This window comes from Dipteris shenzhenensis, chromosome 5, assembly GCF_047967505.1.
Source record: "Dipteris shenzhenensis isolate YYH24624 ecotype China chromosome 5, Dip_SZ_1.0, whole genome shotgun sequence".
NCBI classification, from domain to species: Eukaryota; Viridiplantae; Streptophyta; class Polypodiopsida; order Gleicheniales; family Dipteridaceae; genus Dipteris; species Dipteris shenzhenensis.
In genome coordinates, this window is record NC_141600.1 from 24425259 (window position 1) to 24444392 (window position 19134).

At 38.6% G+C, this 19134-nt stretch overlaps 1 long non-coding RNA gene across 1 annotated transcript; it reads left to right on the forward strand.

Moving 5' to 3' along the window:
• Window positions 1-982: 982 nt before the first annotated feature.
• LOC147901772 (uncharacterized) lies at window positions 983-1737 on the forward strand. Its single transcript, XR_015540953.1, has 3 exons — window positions 983-1121; window positions 1219-1277; window positions 1411-1737. It is a non-coding gene; the product is annotated as an uncharacterized LOC147901772 (long non-coding RNA).
• The last annotated feature ends 17397 nt before the right edge of the window (window positions 1738-19134 follow it).

Consider the following 19134-nt stretch of genomic DNA (forward strand, 5'->3'; position numbering starts at 1 on the left):
ACTCAAACTATGCAAAAATCTCGCCACATTAGATGCATTAAAAAAATTGATGTCTTAGATGTAGAGCATAAGAAACTACAAGATGAGTTTTAATCATTCATGCATTAGCACATCAAAATGTCAAATGCTTTGATATGCAAGACACAAATATATGACCAGCAAGCATTTTGTAAAAGGCCTACAATGAGAGAGGGATGGCCACAAATGGCACATGCCAAAATGTTAAAGAACTTGAAAAAGCCACATCGACATCAATGTTACAAAAATTATTTTTCTCAACAAATCACAAAACTTGGGGTTTCAAAAATTTCCAAGGTTTTTTGGATAATTTGCATTATTTTCACCAAAATATAACCTAAAAGTTTGCAAGTTTATAGAATTGAGAAAAAAAATTTGCATGTGAAAATGAAAATGTTATACGTTCATTGTAACTTGGTAGGTTTTTTGTGAACACTAATTGACATTTACCCATTGATGATGCCATTGATTTTGGACTTGAGTGTTTTAGCCCCCGAGATCCTTGGAAATATCATGACTTCTCTATTTATTATTGAAGGGGGGCACATGAGCAAGATGGGTGAAAAGGGCAGGGGTGACTTGGAGGGTGGGGGCCTAGGGATGTGAATGGAAAAGAATCATAGAGTTAATATACCCCATGTAGCACATTCAACAAGGGCCCACTTAAGCTTTAAAATTGATGTGACCACGTTGAACTTTGACCATAGCTCATTTTAAGTGTGAGGGAAAAGACCAACATCTAGAGGTCAAGAGTCAAAAATCTGGGTAGCTATCATCAACTAACACACCCTTGTAAACGTGTAGATATTGTGGGAAAGACTCAAAGACATAAAGTGTAGATATTGTGGAAAAGACTCAAACACAGCGTCTACATTGTGACCAAAGACTACTTTTTGAATTCAAGAAGACCCTTAGAAGGGTCAAAAACGCGCTTTGAACGATTTTATAAACACCGTCTCTTGCAAGGCTTAAACAACCAACACGTTTGGTCTTAGGAACGAAGCAGGAAGGCGATCTGCACATTTGCAGAATGGACGCTGGCATCAGACGCCACTTGAAATTGCTCGCTTGTTTGTTATTGTTACTTGTCATCATTTTTGCAGGTAAGTAACGAGGTGCTGTATATGACTCGCCTTTCGATTCGATTTTAAAGTGAGAGTCGACCCTGTAGGAAATTCTAACGAGCTGGTCTGCGATCAGGCGTCGGCGGTGGCTCACGCTCTGATCACGTCGGATCTACAACGAACTCGCAGAACTGGGTAATGCTTCTAATTCCTCTGCTACGATAATTGCGGTTATGTCGTTGAAGTCTTTCCCTGCCACTGCTATGGACTCTCTCTCCCTTCCTATGCTATTACGATTAACGCGGGCTTTGCTCCACGCTTGTCACAGATTCTCAGCACGGCTGCCCGTATGGACTATGAGACGCAATCTCCGCCATCACCGTCTCATGGAGTGCCCGGACCCACACCAGTTATCCACTGAATCGTGGAAGGCTTCAAAGCTTCAGTTCGATGCTCTCTAATTCTGAAAGCTTCGGTTTAGAGTGCTCTCTCTCTCTCTCTCTCTCTCTCTCTCTCTGCACAACTTTTTTATTAAAAGGGCTACCACTCTTTGTTCAATGCGCGCGCAAACTCGCTCGCAGAAAACTATATCAGATCGCGTCTCTACCTTCCTTGCTCCTTGTAAAACGTTTGTAGCAAAAGGACCTTCTCTATATATACGTAAGGTACATGTGCGCTCCATTACACGTAAGGTATGTACGCTTGCCAAGACGTGCTCTTGTTAACTCTTGTGGATGCAATGCTATAGCATCGACTTAGGCTGACATTTGAAGTAAATGAATCCACGTCTTAGACGGAAAATACTTTTTTGAAGCGATGCCAATTGTTCTCTTCGAGTTCCTTTCTACATTTAAAACAATATCAATAGTTGTAAAGGCATCCGCATCACAATTGCAATAATGTGTCACTTTGCATCTAAAATATGTTGCCACCTTTCTCCTTACTTTCGTGAAGAAGTTTTGATCTTAAAGAGAGAATCTTAAAGACTAAGACTTAAAATAATCAGACAATTTGGATAAGGGGCACAATTTTTGATAGAAATCCATTCCTTGATGTGAGTTGTATGAGCAACATAGTGGAGCATACCTAGCTTATCTTCCTCCATAAATTCTTCATAGAAAATGTTGCATTTCATGTCACTTTGTCAACATTGCATGTAAAGAAGATTATCCCCTTACTTGGTCACTAAATGTTTATTGTGTTAAAGCAATCCATTCCTCATAGGATGCATTGTCTACATGCAACTACATGTCATCATGCTACTCATACAGGTTGATCCCTTCATAGATCAATTTTGATACTTGGGTCTACTGACCTCTCTGGACCTAGTGACCCAGGTGCGTGCACGGTGCTTGGTAGGATGATGCTTTCTCTTGCACTCCAGGATCTGATACTTGGCAAGCATTTCTATACGTTGATGCTTGTTTATCTTTATTAAGAATTCTTTTCGAGAGATACACTTTAAGAAGCAATTTGACTAACATAGGGAGAAGGGTCCATGTACATGGGCGAAATCGTATGAAGACGAGTGAAGGAGTGTGTGGATAATGCAAATATGAATAATGAGCATCATGGAGTATGCAAAGTTGTTTGTATTAATAAGTAAGACAACCCATGACAAGCAGCCTGAGGCTGCAGAGACAAGACCCCTCATGCCTTGGAGCACTCACTCAATAACAAGATGACTCACCAATCATAAGACAATAGCAAGGGGACGTCTGTGCTTCATTACAATGACTCACTCTATATAGTTAAGAGGTCCCTCCTATCAGGCGGTTCTACCAACTGCCTTCCTATTTCTTAATTGGGAACCTCTCTGTACCGCTATCTCCTATCAAACTTATACTTGAAAAACTTACTGCCCATCCTTACCGTCTAGAGTCTCACCACTTAGAGGTGCCCACCACTTGGTTGTTTGTTATTAGCGACCAAGGTGCGTGATTACCTACTGCCAGAGTCAGGTCCCCGAGGTCAACACTTCGCCTCATCTTTTCTTTGTTCGTCTACACGAATGTCAGACACTTCAAAATCTTACATACACGAGCCACTCCTCAAAGTTGGAAGATCTGAGAGCCCCAGGGTAACATTCTCAACATCCTTTACTTTTACAAGAAGAAGAAGGTTGCTTGAGTCCAGCATGTGGTGAGGTGGAACCGTAGTTTTCTCTGGCAAATGGTAGGCCCAAAGTGGGTCTTCATTCTCATGTGTTCTTGGTGGAGTGCAAGGGTACATAGAGCATTAATTGTTGACGGGAACCTCGGTAGGTGAAGATGCCACTCCTTCTTCCATTGCTTGATCACCTAGATGATCTCTAGATTTGTGAGCCCCAAGTGCACAAATTGGTATTTGTAGTGCTTTTGTTGCACCTGTGGCTTGGGGCCACTTAGATACTACTTGCAAAAAGTGTTGACATGGACCAATGTTCTTGGTCGTCGGTGATTTCTAACAATTTCTCTACAAGTCAAAGTAGAGCATCAAAATACTATGGCAGAGTTATTGTGGTCAGGCAAGGCAAGCTTTGATGCTATCCAAAATGCATCATCATTCAAAATTGTATCTTCCTCATTGGTTACATGCCTTGTTCTTTATTTGTATATCAAACTCAAGTGGGTCATATAGTGATACTTCGGCAGTAGATATTCCAAGGGAATGACACAAGTTGGCACTTGATACAAAACTTGAGCATAGTGAGCGCTACATGTAGGTTCTGATAATGCCACATGCAAGGTCCAATACTTGACCCAAAAATTATCATGACCACGGATAGCCTATAAAGTATCCATAGAGGTAAACGTGGCTATTGGCAAAACTTACCATGGCCGAGTCAATGGCTTGGCAATCAAAAGGGGGGGGCGGGCAGGCACATCAGTGGAGGAAGATCTTGAGAAAGTAACAAAATTTTGAAATCCCACACGGAAGAAGAGGAAGAAAAAACATACAAACTAAAACAAACACAAACATAGAAGAACATGTCTGGTGCAAAGTTGAGCAACCAAGCCATGCACACAACACAAAAACACAACTAGGGCATAATTCCCAACTAGTGCTTTAGCCATATAGTTGGCTAATTTCAAGGTATGCATCTGGAAAGGCATTAATGCTATTCCTCAAAGGGTTTTGAGAAGAAAGGATCAAAATAGAGAGAGGAAAAACCATAAAATCTTTATGGCTAGAGGAGCATCACGTAGTGGGTATATGGTTTGGCTCATTGATGGACAAGTTATAGAACTTAGCCATCAAAAAGGCTCCAAAGAAGAATTTGCAGCTTGAGAGCTTTGCTTGCCATGGACAAGCATCGACCTACTTTGATTTTGTGAAGACGTAAAGAGTCATGAGCTCAATGTAAGCTTGGAAAGCTACATGAAAAGTGAAGTATGTAGACACAAGGTGGAGTCTCTCATGACGACAAACTGCTCATCTGTTTAGACGGACTTGGCTCATCCAATAGCATTAAGGCACAAGCAGCAAAAATATCAGGCATGGGTCCTACTTGTTGAGCACTAGGTTGCATGGCACCTAGTAATGTAGTCCCATGTGGTGGCATAGACTTAGAGCTAGTTGACCGATCAATTTTCATGGATGGATGGGTTCCATAAGGTTTCTAGAGGTAGATCCTCCTTGATTAGAAGGGTTCTCACCATCCAAGTCCCGTTACCATCTCAGACTTTTGTAGGGTGCTCATCTGCAGGAGTTCTAAACATCTTTTAATCTTCCTCAGCATACAAATTTGGTCCCTTTAATAATTATTTTCTTACTGAATTGTAGCACCTTCAGCAACAAGTATCTTGTCCACCTCTCCCTACAACCTGGTCTGGTAGTCTCTACAACATTGTCTTCGTAGAGGCGGGCAACTTCTAGTTCTGCTTCCAAGGCAATAATGTGTTGCCTCTGTTCCATGTTCCTCTACTAGATCAAGTTAATTCATTTCTCTACCTCATCGTTGAGTAACACTTTATTCTTTTGCACTTGGAACCTCAATGCAGCATGGTTGGCGCGCATCTTCTCATGGTTTTCTATTAATGCAAAGGCTATCCTTCTCCATCTACTCCATGTGCTCCTTTCTCAGAGTATCATGCTCCATCTACACTGGTTGTGTGCATCTTGCTATTCCTGGTCCCTAGTGATGACTTCTTGTTGCATCATCCGAGCGTCTTGAATGGGTGCCCAAGGTTAAACAAATTGGTATAAGGTGTGTAGGGCATTGCTCCCCTCTGCCATAAGCTACAACTAGATTTTGAGGACAAGTACTGATCCATAAATACCTTATCCTCATAAAAAAGGAAGAGCTTATTAACACATTGGCATTCTATAGCACCTAGAGGCGAGAACAAGGGTTGGTCCAATTTTGTGTTCTCGACAATAACGCATTGAAAATTTGGCAAGAGCGAAAGTACTCCTCATGGGTGGAGCTAAGTAGTTGAGGTCTTTGGACCTGTCAACAAGGTGGAAGTCAAAACTAGAGGGGAGAAGTCATAATGGGCCCAGTGGCCATAGTGGCACTTTGAGTTCATGGGTCCGATCGAATAGTGTCAGGCTTGGTAGTCGTCAGCCCATTGCCCCATCGGCAATGGATGTCTGATTTTTCTTGCTCCTAGTAGATAGTCATCTCCACATTGAAAAGAGAAAAATAAGTGACTTATGGGAGAGTCATCATCATTGATGGCAATGGAGTAGAGGTACTTGGATCAAATGTATTAGCAAGAGAGAAAGCGATGATGGTGGCGCGGTACTGGAGGAAACAATAGTTATGGTAGGGAAAATTGATGTCATAGGGGTGGAAATGGCAGCAAAGGATACTTGGGTAGAAGAGGCTTAGGCTTGGGCATTGGCAGTGCTAAAGCAAAGAGATCAGGCCTAGCCAAGGTGGTAGCAACCAAAATAGAGGCAAAAATTGAAGCAAAGGCAGGAGAAGAAGTGGATGGATAAGAGTTAGCAAGGATAGAATAGACATTAAGGTAAATGGGGCAGAGATCCTAGCAATCCACCAAGCTTGGGTGATTGGGGGCTAGGGAACCCCACCAAAAGCCAAGCCATACATGATCACACACAAGTGGGGCCCGATCTTTCAGTGAAATTTCCCCGTGAAAATATTGTGAAGCTATTGGTCGAATCCCTTGATAAAAACCATGAGCTAATTGACTACCTAGCTAGAAAGATAAGCTAGTGCTGCCACAACTATACAAAGCTACAAGGCATAGTGCACGTGCTTTTCTTGATCCTAATCAAATTTGAGAGAAATCTGAAGAACGAAAAAACTTGGGGATCAATAGACTTGTTGATCATATAGCCCTATGGTGAAGAATAGCTAACCTCTTGGAAATATCCATTGCAACATCCCTAATTGGGCAGAGGTGCCATTGTTGGCCCAGCTAGAAGCATGAACAATTCTTAATACAGCTCTTGTGTGAGAAACAATAGTGTTCATTGAAGACAACACTATTGTTGGTCAGGAGATAGGTGCCCATGAGGCCATCTATGACTATGGGTCCCAAAAAATACCCCATGGAAGCATTGCAAAGTGCAACATGTGGTTGCAACATAGCCGTAATCAAAGAGGCGCCACAATAATATCAATTAGATGTGAAGCCTAGAAGCAAGGCTGATGTTGGACTTATCATGAGGAGAGTGGAGCAGAGGAGGATGCAACGTCAATGGTAGAGGTAGTGGCAACTGAAGGGATAGTGATGAAGACGAAGGTTGTAGAAAGAAAGAGGGAAGCTGTAGGAAAACACAAAAAATGGATTGTTGAAGAGTTAAGTCTGGAAGAAGAATAAGGTAAATTGTAGAGGCTTATGCATCCCAATTACTTTCTTTAGCTTGTATAACAGGTCATGTCAAGGCCAGCGTCATCATTAAGTACGTGATAACTACAATATCAAACTATGTGATCCTCATGTTAATCCCATGGCCTGCCGTCGTAAGTGGACCACCATTAAGACCATTAACCTTTGCTGAATGTTGAATAAGCTGAAGTGGTTGCATAAAAGACCAAAGCATAGTCACTAGGTAGTTATGATCTTGCTATGCTTTTACCCTACTACCATTATAGAGATATGGGATAAGTCGTCCGTACCTTGCACATGCTCACCCTAAGACAAGGATGGTCGTGCATTTGATGGTATTGGTTACTTTGAAATTTCTTGCTCACATCCATGAGCACCCTTGGTCAATTAGCTGATGCACTTTTGCATTAAAGAAAAGATCAAAACTAAGAAAGAAGAACCAAGGAAAAAAAAAAACAAAGAAAACCACCTTTTTCATTTTCAAGTTGCCTCCTTTGATCTTCACTCATGTGCTCTCCATTCCCTTTCGTGATTTTTGACCTACTTTTCTCTTTGCTTGGGCTCTTCTCTTTTATCTTTGCTTTGCAAGGCCCTATCACTTTTTCAAAGTTTTTTAGGGCTTTTATGATATGTTCATTTTCTAAATTGGATTCTTCTTGGTTCCTAGAATGGCTTGGATATTCAATATTTTCTTTATTTATACCTTACTCTACAGACACAATTAATTTCAGGTTAAAATTTCTTGATTTTCATACTATTGATTGGCTTTAACAATTCATTCCTACTGTCATAGCAAGGCCCATCCAAAATCTTAGTAATTTTTATGTAGGCCGAGTTAGTGTTGTAGAGTAAACAGGCATGCCCTCAGTGAATTTTCTTTGTTTTATGTGGCTATCATGCCAAGCCTTACTTTGGTTTTGTATGGCACTCTGTAGTGAAGCTGCTCTCAATTGAATTTCATGTAACTCCAATAGTTCCATTAGTCTAGTTCTTAATACTTGTCGTCTTGTTTTATAAGCTATCTAAAATTCTTAGACTTGGCAATAGAAATTTCAATAGTACCACCACTTCTTGCTTGAAAGTTACTTGAAACGGTGTGAATCGAGTCAATTATCTCGAATGCCTATCGACATGTTCTCAGTGCTATGTGAAGTTTAAGATTTAGCTCTCATTTTTGTTGAGAATCAATTTTACACCTTATTCATTGCTTCACCTTGGGCATTCACCCTTGAGTAGTAAGCTGTGGAATTTTTCTATTGGACTAGGTATTCTTTTGTTATGTGCTCCATAACCAAATTAATGAAAAATATCCCTTGTTTGGACATGTAATCAACCTTGCATAACATTTTTGTAAAGAAATCTATCCATGATTCATGTTGTGCTATCTCTAAGCACCCTTGCTCAACCCATTCTATGGCAACCACGATGTATTTATTCTATCTTGGCCTCTGTGAAGGGACCTACGGAATCCAATCCTCATTTCTAGAATGGTTCCTAAGGTATGTTGCATTTAAGGGACTTTGATCTTGAAATCTTGGTCTACCACCTCTTTGACAGATGTCACACCTTGTGAAATTTTGGTATACAACGTCTTTGACATGTGTCACTACCTCATGTAATATTTTTTCAAATAATTAAAAAGTGCAATCCATTAGAATCCTGCTTTTGTACTATTTTTTTAGCTATGACTTCAATTCAAGAATGACCTTTTTTACATTTAGTATACCAAACTTCTTCTTTCCCAAGTGACCATCTCATTCCTATCTCTTCCAAGATCTTACAACTCATCTTGTCAACTCTTGATGACTCTTTCTTTAATGTTAATACCACATTTTCATCATCTATTTAACCTCAGTCATAAAGATCACTTTCTTTCTTTTCTTTAATTATATTACTACTCGGGCGGGTCACTCATCATATGTAACCTATCACATGAGTTCAAAAGAAGGATATTTTTTATTCCTAAAATTTAGAGAAATAAATATACATAAGAGACTATTTAAAGTAGTTTTGGAAAAAATTTACAAATTTGAATAAAAAAGAGGAACATTTTATTAATGAAAAATTTTTACAAATAAGGGATTTTAAATATAGGCCTTGAACGCATGTGATATAGAGGGTTTATACATAGTGACCCCCCCGAGTATTACCTATCTCCTCCTACTTTGGATTTGTTGCAAAAGGTCACCATAATTATTGGTGGGATTAGTGACTTCTATGGTTCTTAATTTGGAACCACTCATAAACCTACTTAATAAACACAAAAAAAGATTGGTTTCATCTAACACTATTGTCACTAAAATTATTAATACTTTCATCCATGCAATGAATCATAAACTATTTCACATGGGTGCTACTTTAATCTATTGAGTTTGATTATTATATCTTCTTTACAAAATTCATGTTGGAACCTTTTCTTTGGCCATCTTTTGAAATGACCAATAGGCTATTGATTAAACAATTCAACTTCTTTTTTTCGTGAACGTTGCTAGAAAATACTTCCAATAGTCTTCGTTGGTGTTACATTTTAGAACTAGGTTGATTTGCTAGTGTTGATGCTATTGTACTCCCTAGATTCAATGTTGATGAGTCGAAATTCAATATTTTTGGGGGTGGTTTCTTGATTGATGTTAGATTTGTAGGTTAGTTGCTCCTCTACTTGTTTGTGAATGTGTTTGCTTCATCTTTTGAGTCAGAGCTCTAGCCTCTTAAAGCTTTCTAGACTCTTTTCCCTTCGTTATTTACAATCTTGTCTCCAAAGTGGAAGTGTGTGTCTAGGGCTTGTCTGTGCATATAAATGTTATAATTTTTAATTTAAAAGTCCCCTCCCTATGTGTATATACCATAATTATAGTATTAAGCTATTATTTTAAAAGGTAGTATTTTCACTACAGGGGCATTTAAAATGTGTGATTACTTGCATGTGTTACATGTTTTTTTATAGAATGTTTTGTAAGCCTCCTTATCATCATTTTATGAAGTGGCCAATTTGAACTCCCAAAGGTAGGCAAGGGAACTTATTGTATTGTTCCAAACTCTCCTTGATTATCTAGCAATAAGCATTAGTTTATTAAAGAGAGCCCAATTTTTTTCAACTTTGAGGCCTCTCTAATGGAGTGCAACTTACATATTTCCTAGCTCAACATGAGCAAATCCAATTAAGCATGCTATATGGATATAGACCTATAATACACCATTTACTATTAGCGATAAAAACTACTAAAAGAATTATGATTTGGGTTTGCAATATGGAAGGGCTTCATTAGGATGGACACAAATGTCCTTGTGCATGAAGAAATCTTAAACATAGACCTTGTTCACTATTTTCCCCCTAGAAGGCATGTTAAAGTCCATACTTCTTCCCTTTCAATGTTTGGACAAGTCCATTGAAATCCTTCCTCTTGACTTTATAGCATATCCCCAATTCGTGCATGGCAATGTGAATCTCCAATATTTTTTATGCACTTGGAGCATCTATTCATAATTAGCATTCTCCATATTGTCCAAGTCCAAAGACCTCTATAACCTACTTCAATATCGCTCATTTTCCTATTCCATTGAGAAATAAAACAATAAACAATAAATCCTTAGAATTAATTATTGATGTTGGGATTTTATAACTTCAAAATAAAGTCTTGAATATAGTTTAAAAGACACTTTTTTCCTTGCAAACTATTTTTTCTTCAAATAATTTACAAAAAGGCCAACAAAATCAAATCAGTAAAGCAAGTAGAAATGCCTTGATATATCTTATTTTCTAATCTAATTGTACCAAGTTTAATGTGTAGGAAAAATAGTAAAACATATTCTAACTTTATCGCTCAAATCATTCATGCTATAGTGAAACAACTAAAGGGCTGTATGTTTTTTTTTTTCTTTTTCAACCATAAATTTAAAATCATATATAAAAAATAACAAATCAACCACATGAAAAAAAAATGAAAACCTTGTAATTAAATTAAAAACAGTTAAAGTGAGACAAACAACAAAATGAAAAACAATTGATTGAACTTATTAAAAGTATATGGCAAAACAATTTGAACCTACAATTTCAACCAAAAAAATAGCAATTAATGGGGATTGAAAGAGTTAAGAGACTATTACTACTCCACAAAACTATTCCTCCTTCACACGAATCTACAATAACAAAAAAAAAAAGAGTTGAGTAAGTGGCTTGGAGGGAGAAAGATAAAGGCAACTCACTCATTCCCTCCAAATCATGGGAGCTAAACTTTCAAAAAAGACATGAAGCTTGTTATGTACGTTTGTTATTCAATAAATAGTATGGTTAAATTAAAGTCAAAAACTACTTAATAACTGCTAACAAATTCCTTAAAATATTAGAACAAATCAAATTTAAAAGTAAAATAGCATATACTCACCAAAATTGAAAAAATGCAATGTGTTTCTATGCAATTTCTCTCTCTCTCTCTCTCTCTCTCTCTCTCTCTCTCTCTCTTTCACACATACACACACAACTACACAATGGAAGACGTATAGTAGCTCCTAATATGTCATTGTAGTCCTAACTCTCAAGCATGTGGTCCCTATTCCAAATATGTAAGAAAAGAAAGAAAAACCCTTGTAAAACCCTTAGGGTAGCTCATAATAAGGTTATAAATGATTATCAAACACTCCTTGAGCACACACAAAGCTTATGATACACACATTATAAAGCAAGAAGTTAAAATAAAACTCAATGTATAAACTAAAAAGTGGTCATACCTCCTTATATTACGACCTCTCTGGGCACATGTAAAGATAATAAAACTTAAAATCTCATTGTGAGAAATGAATGAAAGAATGAAACCAAAATGATTAGAGTAGCACACAAGCCCAATTTCCTTCTGATTTCATGCAAAATACCTTGTTTCAAGGAATAGAGAAAGAATTTAAAAGTAAAGTTAATACATAAACTAAAAATGATCATACCTCCTTGTACTATCACTTGAGTCTCCACTTCCTAGATAGGCAAAGAGTGAATGACCTTGAGGCTCTTCTTTTTACCCCATGTTTATACATGGACTAGGGACCTAATAGAGCTTTAAAATCCCTATTTCACTATATAGTTTTTATGTGATTGTACATTTTTATTTGAATAAAATGAGAACCATAATCATACTAAACTATAGCCCACTTTGCACTTTGAACCAAAAGACCAATCAATGTCTCATAATCCTTGGCAAGTTATACCTATTATTTGTGATTGGTAATGTAGTTGACATTCTATGCTATAGGGACCCCAAACATTTTGTTTATTTTTCTTTATTTATTTGTTATTTTTATTTGTAATTATCTTTCATAGTATGGTTTTGAAAATTCTTCACCTAGCTCATGACACAACTTCTCTATTTGCTTGATATTATTGTGAGTCTACCCTCACATTATAGTGGTAATTACAACTACAAATTAACCTCCACAAGACAGAGGCTAATTATGCCAAAATTTATTAGAACATGGGTCCGGCCATACAAGATTGATCATGATCATAGGACATTCATTTTTTTAGTGACCTAAATCATCATGATGGCCACACGGCAAAGCTCCATTACAAGGTGATCAAGCCTTCTAACCTAGACTAGTGTATTATACTTAGTCCGTAGACTAACTAATGATCCAACCATTCCTGATTGCATAATACCAACACCAATGCATAGCAAGCTAAGCAATTCAAGAAAATAAAAGAATGGTAATGTTGCCTTATTAAGATTGTAATAAAGTGAAATCATGGACCGATGAGCTATTGCATGCTTGCAACCTAATGTGGGCATATTGAATAAGCTGTCTCGAATACATAAACTCTTTCTTTGTGCTATCCCTAACCAAAAGAATCAACATAATCTATGTCTATCAACCATGACCAACAAAATCAAGATCTAGGACGCTATTACTCTAATTATAGTAATGCCCTACATGTCAAAAGCATCGAAACAACCGAAAACGCCCAAGTTCCAAGGGCATGCAATAGAGCTATCCGTGGGTCAAAATGGAATTCGTTTTTCACATATCAGAGACGAAAACCTAGACCAAGAACAGATCATCCAGGCGTCCTCATAAGTTGAGAAACCCAAAATCCTACAAAGCACCAAGTCTCCATGTCTATTTCAACCCATCTATTAACTCACACCATCTGTAAACTAATCCAAAAAACACCACATGACCTTCAGAGCAAGTATATGTATTTTAGTTTGGTCTTCTTGAGGTTTCAATCATTCCCTTTATTTTTCGTCTCATAGAGACCCTTGAAAATCTCCTATGATTCATGTGTTGTCAAAGACAAAGTAAGGGAGTGGCTGTCATTTTATGTACAAAAAGGAAATTCCAATTCAAAGTTAAAGAATGGGAGCAAGAAGAAAAAACGAGAGCTCCACACCACCTAGAAATTAAAGCTAGAAAGCAAGAAGTGAAATTAAAGCTACAAAACAAGAAATGAAAACGCACAAGCAAACAGAACCGAGCACAAATCGCGTGGAGATGCCAAAGAAAAGCCAGGAGACACTCAAAGACGCGCAAGATATGCTAAAGAAACTATTCTTGGCAAAAGCAAATCAGGATAAAGAGATTTTAGACCTCAAAAACAATTGGTTGTGCCTCAAGTGGAATAGACAAAATGGAAGGAACCAGCTCAACAGTATCCTTCAACCAGTGCAATAGGAGCAGAAGGTGGAGGATCAAATTCCCCTGCCACGTCCCTCTACTTAATCCAGATTGTCAAGATGAGCTTCATAGAACACTGGTGATGGGTAGACTGATGCGGGAATTGGAGCTGTGAACTCTCCAAGGCATCTCTGCTTTATAATCTGCCAATTCAACACAGATTTCATTTCAAAGCTCCTCTACTTATTCCCTAACCTTCATCTCTATCGGATGTGTTTAGTGCCCTGCATTTGAGCTCATTCTCCTATACTGCATGTTTCCCAGCCAGCAAGTTGGATAACTCATCCCAGAGGTCTGCTCAAGGCTCAGAACCAGTTAGGAGTATAGAAAGAAACCAGACGAAACTCGGCAGCCGTCATCCTATTCCTAATCAGATTGCGCCCCTGCAGGTCCTTCAAAAATCACTCTCAAGTTGATATCCTGACCTATAAACACAGTCACAATTTTAGACCTCCAGACCAAACAACAAGAATGAGAGGGCGACAAGAGCTTCAAATCCCCCTCCCTTACCACTTTTAAGTTCTCTACTTAAAAGAGGCATATAGCACTGCAATTCCATCTAACACTACAAGCACAGATATTCATTTCTCTGCATCCCATAAACCACATGAGTTCAAAGACAAAATTTGGTTGTCTGTGTCATCCATCCAACTCTTGTTGAGAGGCTCTCAACACCACAATTAGGGAGACTTCACAGCACAATATCCATGGAACCAGGCACCAATACCACAAATTGAGGCAAATCAGTTGCCCACCAACAATCTTTTTGGAGCTCCATGAGACTGTCAGTCCCCCAGATGGGTTTGCTGAGCACAATAATTGGATTCCTTTGTGCTAAAGACGCTTGGGACCATAACCAACTTACCCTTAACCTTCATAACCTCAAGGACATCGCAATCGCCCTTCGCCCATTCCCACTTCTTGTCTTCAACAATAAGGTCCATAGCAGCAAAATAAGAGTCTCAGTCTTAGCCAGAGCCTTCACTTTCTCCTGAAGCTGCCAATGCACCTCCCAAGAGTTCATTTCCAATCCCACCTTCTAAGCTGACCTCTGTCACTGGGTTCGAGCTTGGTACAGCCCTGCCTCAACCTTTACTTGCTCTGCTAGCTTCTTCTCGAGGCAAAAAGACCCACCTCTCTACACTCATAGCAAGCATTAGAAAAGAACTGAAATAGACTTCCTGCTTGAGTAAGACACCCTCAAACAGATTGTGATTAATCACTATGGCCCTGGTTTTCATCACCTAAGAAACACAACCTATTTTTACCTTTTCCACCATTTTAACCTCCAAAGGATGAGTGTAAGCTGTCTGTCAAGCCAGATGGGGGCGAGCTCAACAGCTTTTGAACAATTCCTACGAGCAGTGCAGTCTCTACAGAAAAGTCTGGTAGCCATAATTATCAATAAAGCACCATCTGATGTTGTCCAATGATATCCACCATGCCACAAAATAGTATCCTTGCCCATAAAGCCAAAGCTTTCAAGTTGCATCAAACCACTAGATCATTGTTGAAGCAACTCAGCATTTCATGAAATGGAAACTTTCCCATAATCCCAATTGACGAAACTCACCTTTCCTCCTTTTTGGGGGGATTGAGAAGCCTCTCCGCAAGAGATTTCTCCTTTTAAAAACCATGAGTGACTGCCGAATAAATTAAAATGGAACAAGAGGGGTGCTTGAAAAGTAAACCCCAAAGTTGGACTTCAAATTCATCAAGTTGAGTAAGCCGTCTATTCTAGCATCCATGGATGGACCATCCAAACCACAAGCCCCTTTCATTTTCAAAGTAGCCATAACTTGCACCTTCTGAACCTCTTTATAAAGTATAAATTTCTTGGCCTCCAAATCCACTTTTTAGAAAGGATTTGGGATCAATCCCCTACAACAAGAACTCGGTATCAATCTCACATTATGCTGGTTTAGTTGACATGCCAATGCTTTGGTTTTTCTATTTTAACAAACTTTGATTAAAACACACTTTTGAATAAATATAGTTTTGGAGAGAAACACATCAGTTTCAGCCCAATATTAAAGGGAAAAGCCGATTGAGGTATTTATCAAGCAAGAAACAAAAAAGGTTCCTTAGGCATTCAGAGCTAGTATTAACAAGACTTGTCATTCTCCTCTAGTTTGTCAGAGCTAAAATGTCCTGTCTCAAAACATTAGCTCTGTCCTGTCTCAAAACATATACCTTAGTAAGACCAGAATAAATCCAGTCTACAAATTCAGACTTTTGTTATTCTAATGTCCAATTCTACAAAGAAAATAAAAGAGAAAACGAAAGAGAAGGAAAAATGAGGTAACAATTTCTTAAAGAAAAACAAAGATACACATACTTAGCCAGCAAAGCATCGCTTATGTCGTCATTAGTAAACAGCTATATGTTGGAATCACACCAAAGGTTACGAGGTCTATGATTATGAGTGCGATCACATGAGTGAGTGTGTCCACACGTGTGTGTAGGTGTGCCTGAGTTAGGTATGACTGATGATGTGTCGGTTAGTAGGTATGATTGAGTGAATCTAGGAGTGTGGTGTGATTGAGAGATACTAGGAGAAATTTGTGGATCTAGATGCTCTATTGAGCTCACATATGATGTCATACATGGATGTAACCAGTGCCATGCATAAACACGCTTTTTCTTCATCTTGTGTCCACACCATGTCTCCATTGATGCTCCAACATGTGGTATCAGAGCCCTATCAGCCTCCATGAGCCTACCCTAGCCCCTAGCTTCATCTTCTTCATCACTTTCATCCTCCTCCACCTTCACCCAATTTTCCCAATTTGAGCCAAACCTTGGAGGGCCAAATGAGGGAGCTACAGTCAACCATTCCCTGATCCCTTTGCAGCTGGAGTTTCCCCACACCAGGGCGATTGTCTGTACAAGTCTATGCCTCGACATTTTACTCCAAGTCTCATTCAAAAAACGTCGCCGATTTTCTTTGCTGTTCATTCTCATGCTACAGGGCACCATTCTGAAATTCCGTCTAGCTGTGGCTGGGTAACAATGTGAGGAACCTCCAGTTCAAATCTGAGCTCATATGCTTCAATATTCAAGGTGCATTTGACGAACTTTCGGCCAGATCTGCTGCTGTTCTCTCTATCGACATGTGCATCTATTCCACCTTTCTTCGCTACTGGATCTTGCCCACAAATTAGGCTTTCATTTGCCCTAGAAAGCCCTCTCAAAGCTGCTTTTTGCTGGTCGAATTTCATCCTCCAGTTTCAGTCTCTGTTTACAAGCCTTTCCTTCATATCTTTGGACTTTGACAGTTGACCAGCCAACATACAATTGAGGCTTTTACTTCTGAAGATCAGTTTACTGTATTTTGACTGTGTTTGATCATTTTCATTCAGCCATAAGTCTTGGAAAGTTGAATTTTTGACTGATATTTCAGTTTGGCATATTTTCAAAGTGTATGCATGCAAAGAAATAGTCATCGTCTGAGGGGATTTTCGTGTTAAGAAGTACTTCTTGTAAGAGAGTAGGCATTGCCCAAATCAAGGAGAAGACCCTCTCATCTATCCTCATGGGCACTCAAACAAAAGTAGGATAGACACTAGAAGGATGCAAAATGCTCTCTCAGAGGCTAGAGCACAATGAAAAGTTTTGCAATGCCATGATTCATGAGCCTCTCCAAAGCATTGGCATTTGGACATCAACTCGGACTCTTTCATCTACATCAACATGGTGGTCAAGAATATGCACCCTATTGAATATATCACTCTACATTTGTGAACCAGACACTGAAAAAGGATTGCTATCAATGGGGGAATCTTCCCCACATCTCCAAAATATTAGAGTTTTTGTGTGTGGTCAATAAGGGTTCTCTGCCCTGGCATGTCCCCCTTAAACAATTGTTAGTCTTGTGTGTGAGATTTACCTTGTTAGACCTATAGGAACTTCCCATGCATAGTCATTGTTCAGTCTCCCAATTGTAAACCAAGAGACCAAATTCAGAGTGAGATCACATGAGTGAGTGTGTGAACATGTGTGTTTGTATAGTTGTGCCTGAGTTAGATGTGACTGATGATGTGTCAGTTAGTAGGTGTGATTGAGAAAATCTAGGAGTGTGGTGTGTGATTGAGAGATACTAGGAGAAATTTGTGGATCTAGATGCTCTACCGAGCTCACATATGACGTCATACATGGATGTAACTCGTGCCTATATATTGGCCATCGCTCATATGAATAAACACGCTTTTTCTTCATCTTGTGTCCGCACCATGTTTCCATTGATGCCCCAACACTATACTGGGTTTCTAAAGACCCGTGGAGTCTCTGGGGCAAACCCAGTGCTTACTAAAATACATCAATTAAACAAAAGAGAAAGTTAACAAGAAATAAAGAAGAACGGAAGAAGGTGACCAAGCAAAAATTAAAAAACAAATCAAGAAACAAAATTGACCAAAAAACAAGAATAAAATCTCTCTCTCTCTCTCTCATATATGAATGAAAGAAAGAATTTAAGAATGAATGAAATATTTAAAACATCAAATACTAAAGGAACCTCTTACACGTATGTACCGCTTCCTACAAAGAAGTAAAATTACATTCGTAACTTAGAAAGCACATGCATACTCAATTAAACTCCCTTTTGAAACTAAAAGAAAAGCGGGCTGTTCAGCTCCCCACTTTTTGTTTTCAGCTTAAGTTTAATCATTCTAAACAAGCCTAAGGCCGATACACTATAGATAAAAGACTCCATAACTAAGATTGTGCGTACTTTTTTCACTTATTTTCTTGGATTATACTTCTTGTGTAATAGCAAAGTGATCAAATTACTACGTATGTTTTAATGAAACTTAAAAACAAGATGTCTTAACTAAAAGCATACTATCTATTTGCCTTAGACTATGTGAGATAAAGTTTAGAAATTGGAGCTTAGCAATCCATTGAATGGATATTTCTCACAAAAAATTTAGATACTGCAACACAATAAATTGTGAAATGAGTTGAAAACAATAAGGTACCTCTGCAAATAGGAAGCCAAAACCAGAGCAACAACAGGCTATATTGATTAGTGTGAAACAAGGGTGGACGAAAAGTACAGATGGAGAGGGAGGGGGGCACAGCCAGTGCTGGCCTCAGCGAAGAGCCTAGGCTTCAAGTGCAAATACAGCTTGTATTTGCCAATCAACTATACATATTAGATGACCTCTTTATAAAATGCATTCCTGTTTGTCCTTTAAGTCCCCCCCTTTGTCAAAAAAACTTTTGCATCAAGCACGTACAACGAAGACTTTACTACCCATCCCACATCAACGCTGGAGTATTTGACACATCCAAAAATCAGATAATTTAAATTGAAAAAACTTTTCAATGAAACACACTTTCAACTAAATACAACTTAATGGAAAAATGTCGTTGAGCTGCTTATTAAGCAAACAAAAGAAAGAAAGTTCCATAGGCATTCATAGCTTTTTTGTAGCTTGTCAAAGCTACGACAATGTGTCTGTCCAAAAGAAACTAGAATGCTTGGCCAGCTGCTAAGTATATTGTAAGCAGCTAATAATAGGCCAGAATGTGCCATATGGTTTCATAGGAAGAAGCTAATGATAGGCCAATTGAGCTAACGGCTTAGAATGTGCCACATGGCTTCGTAG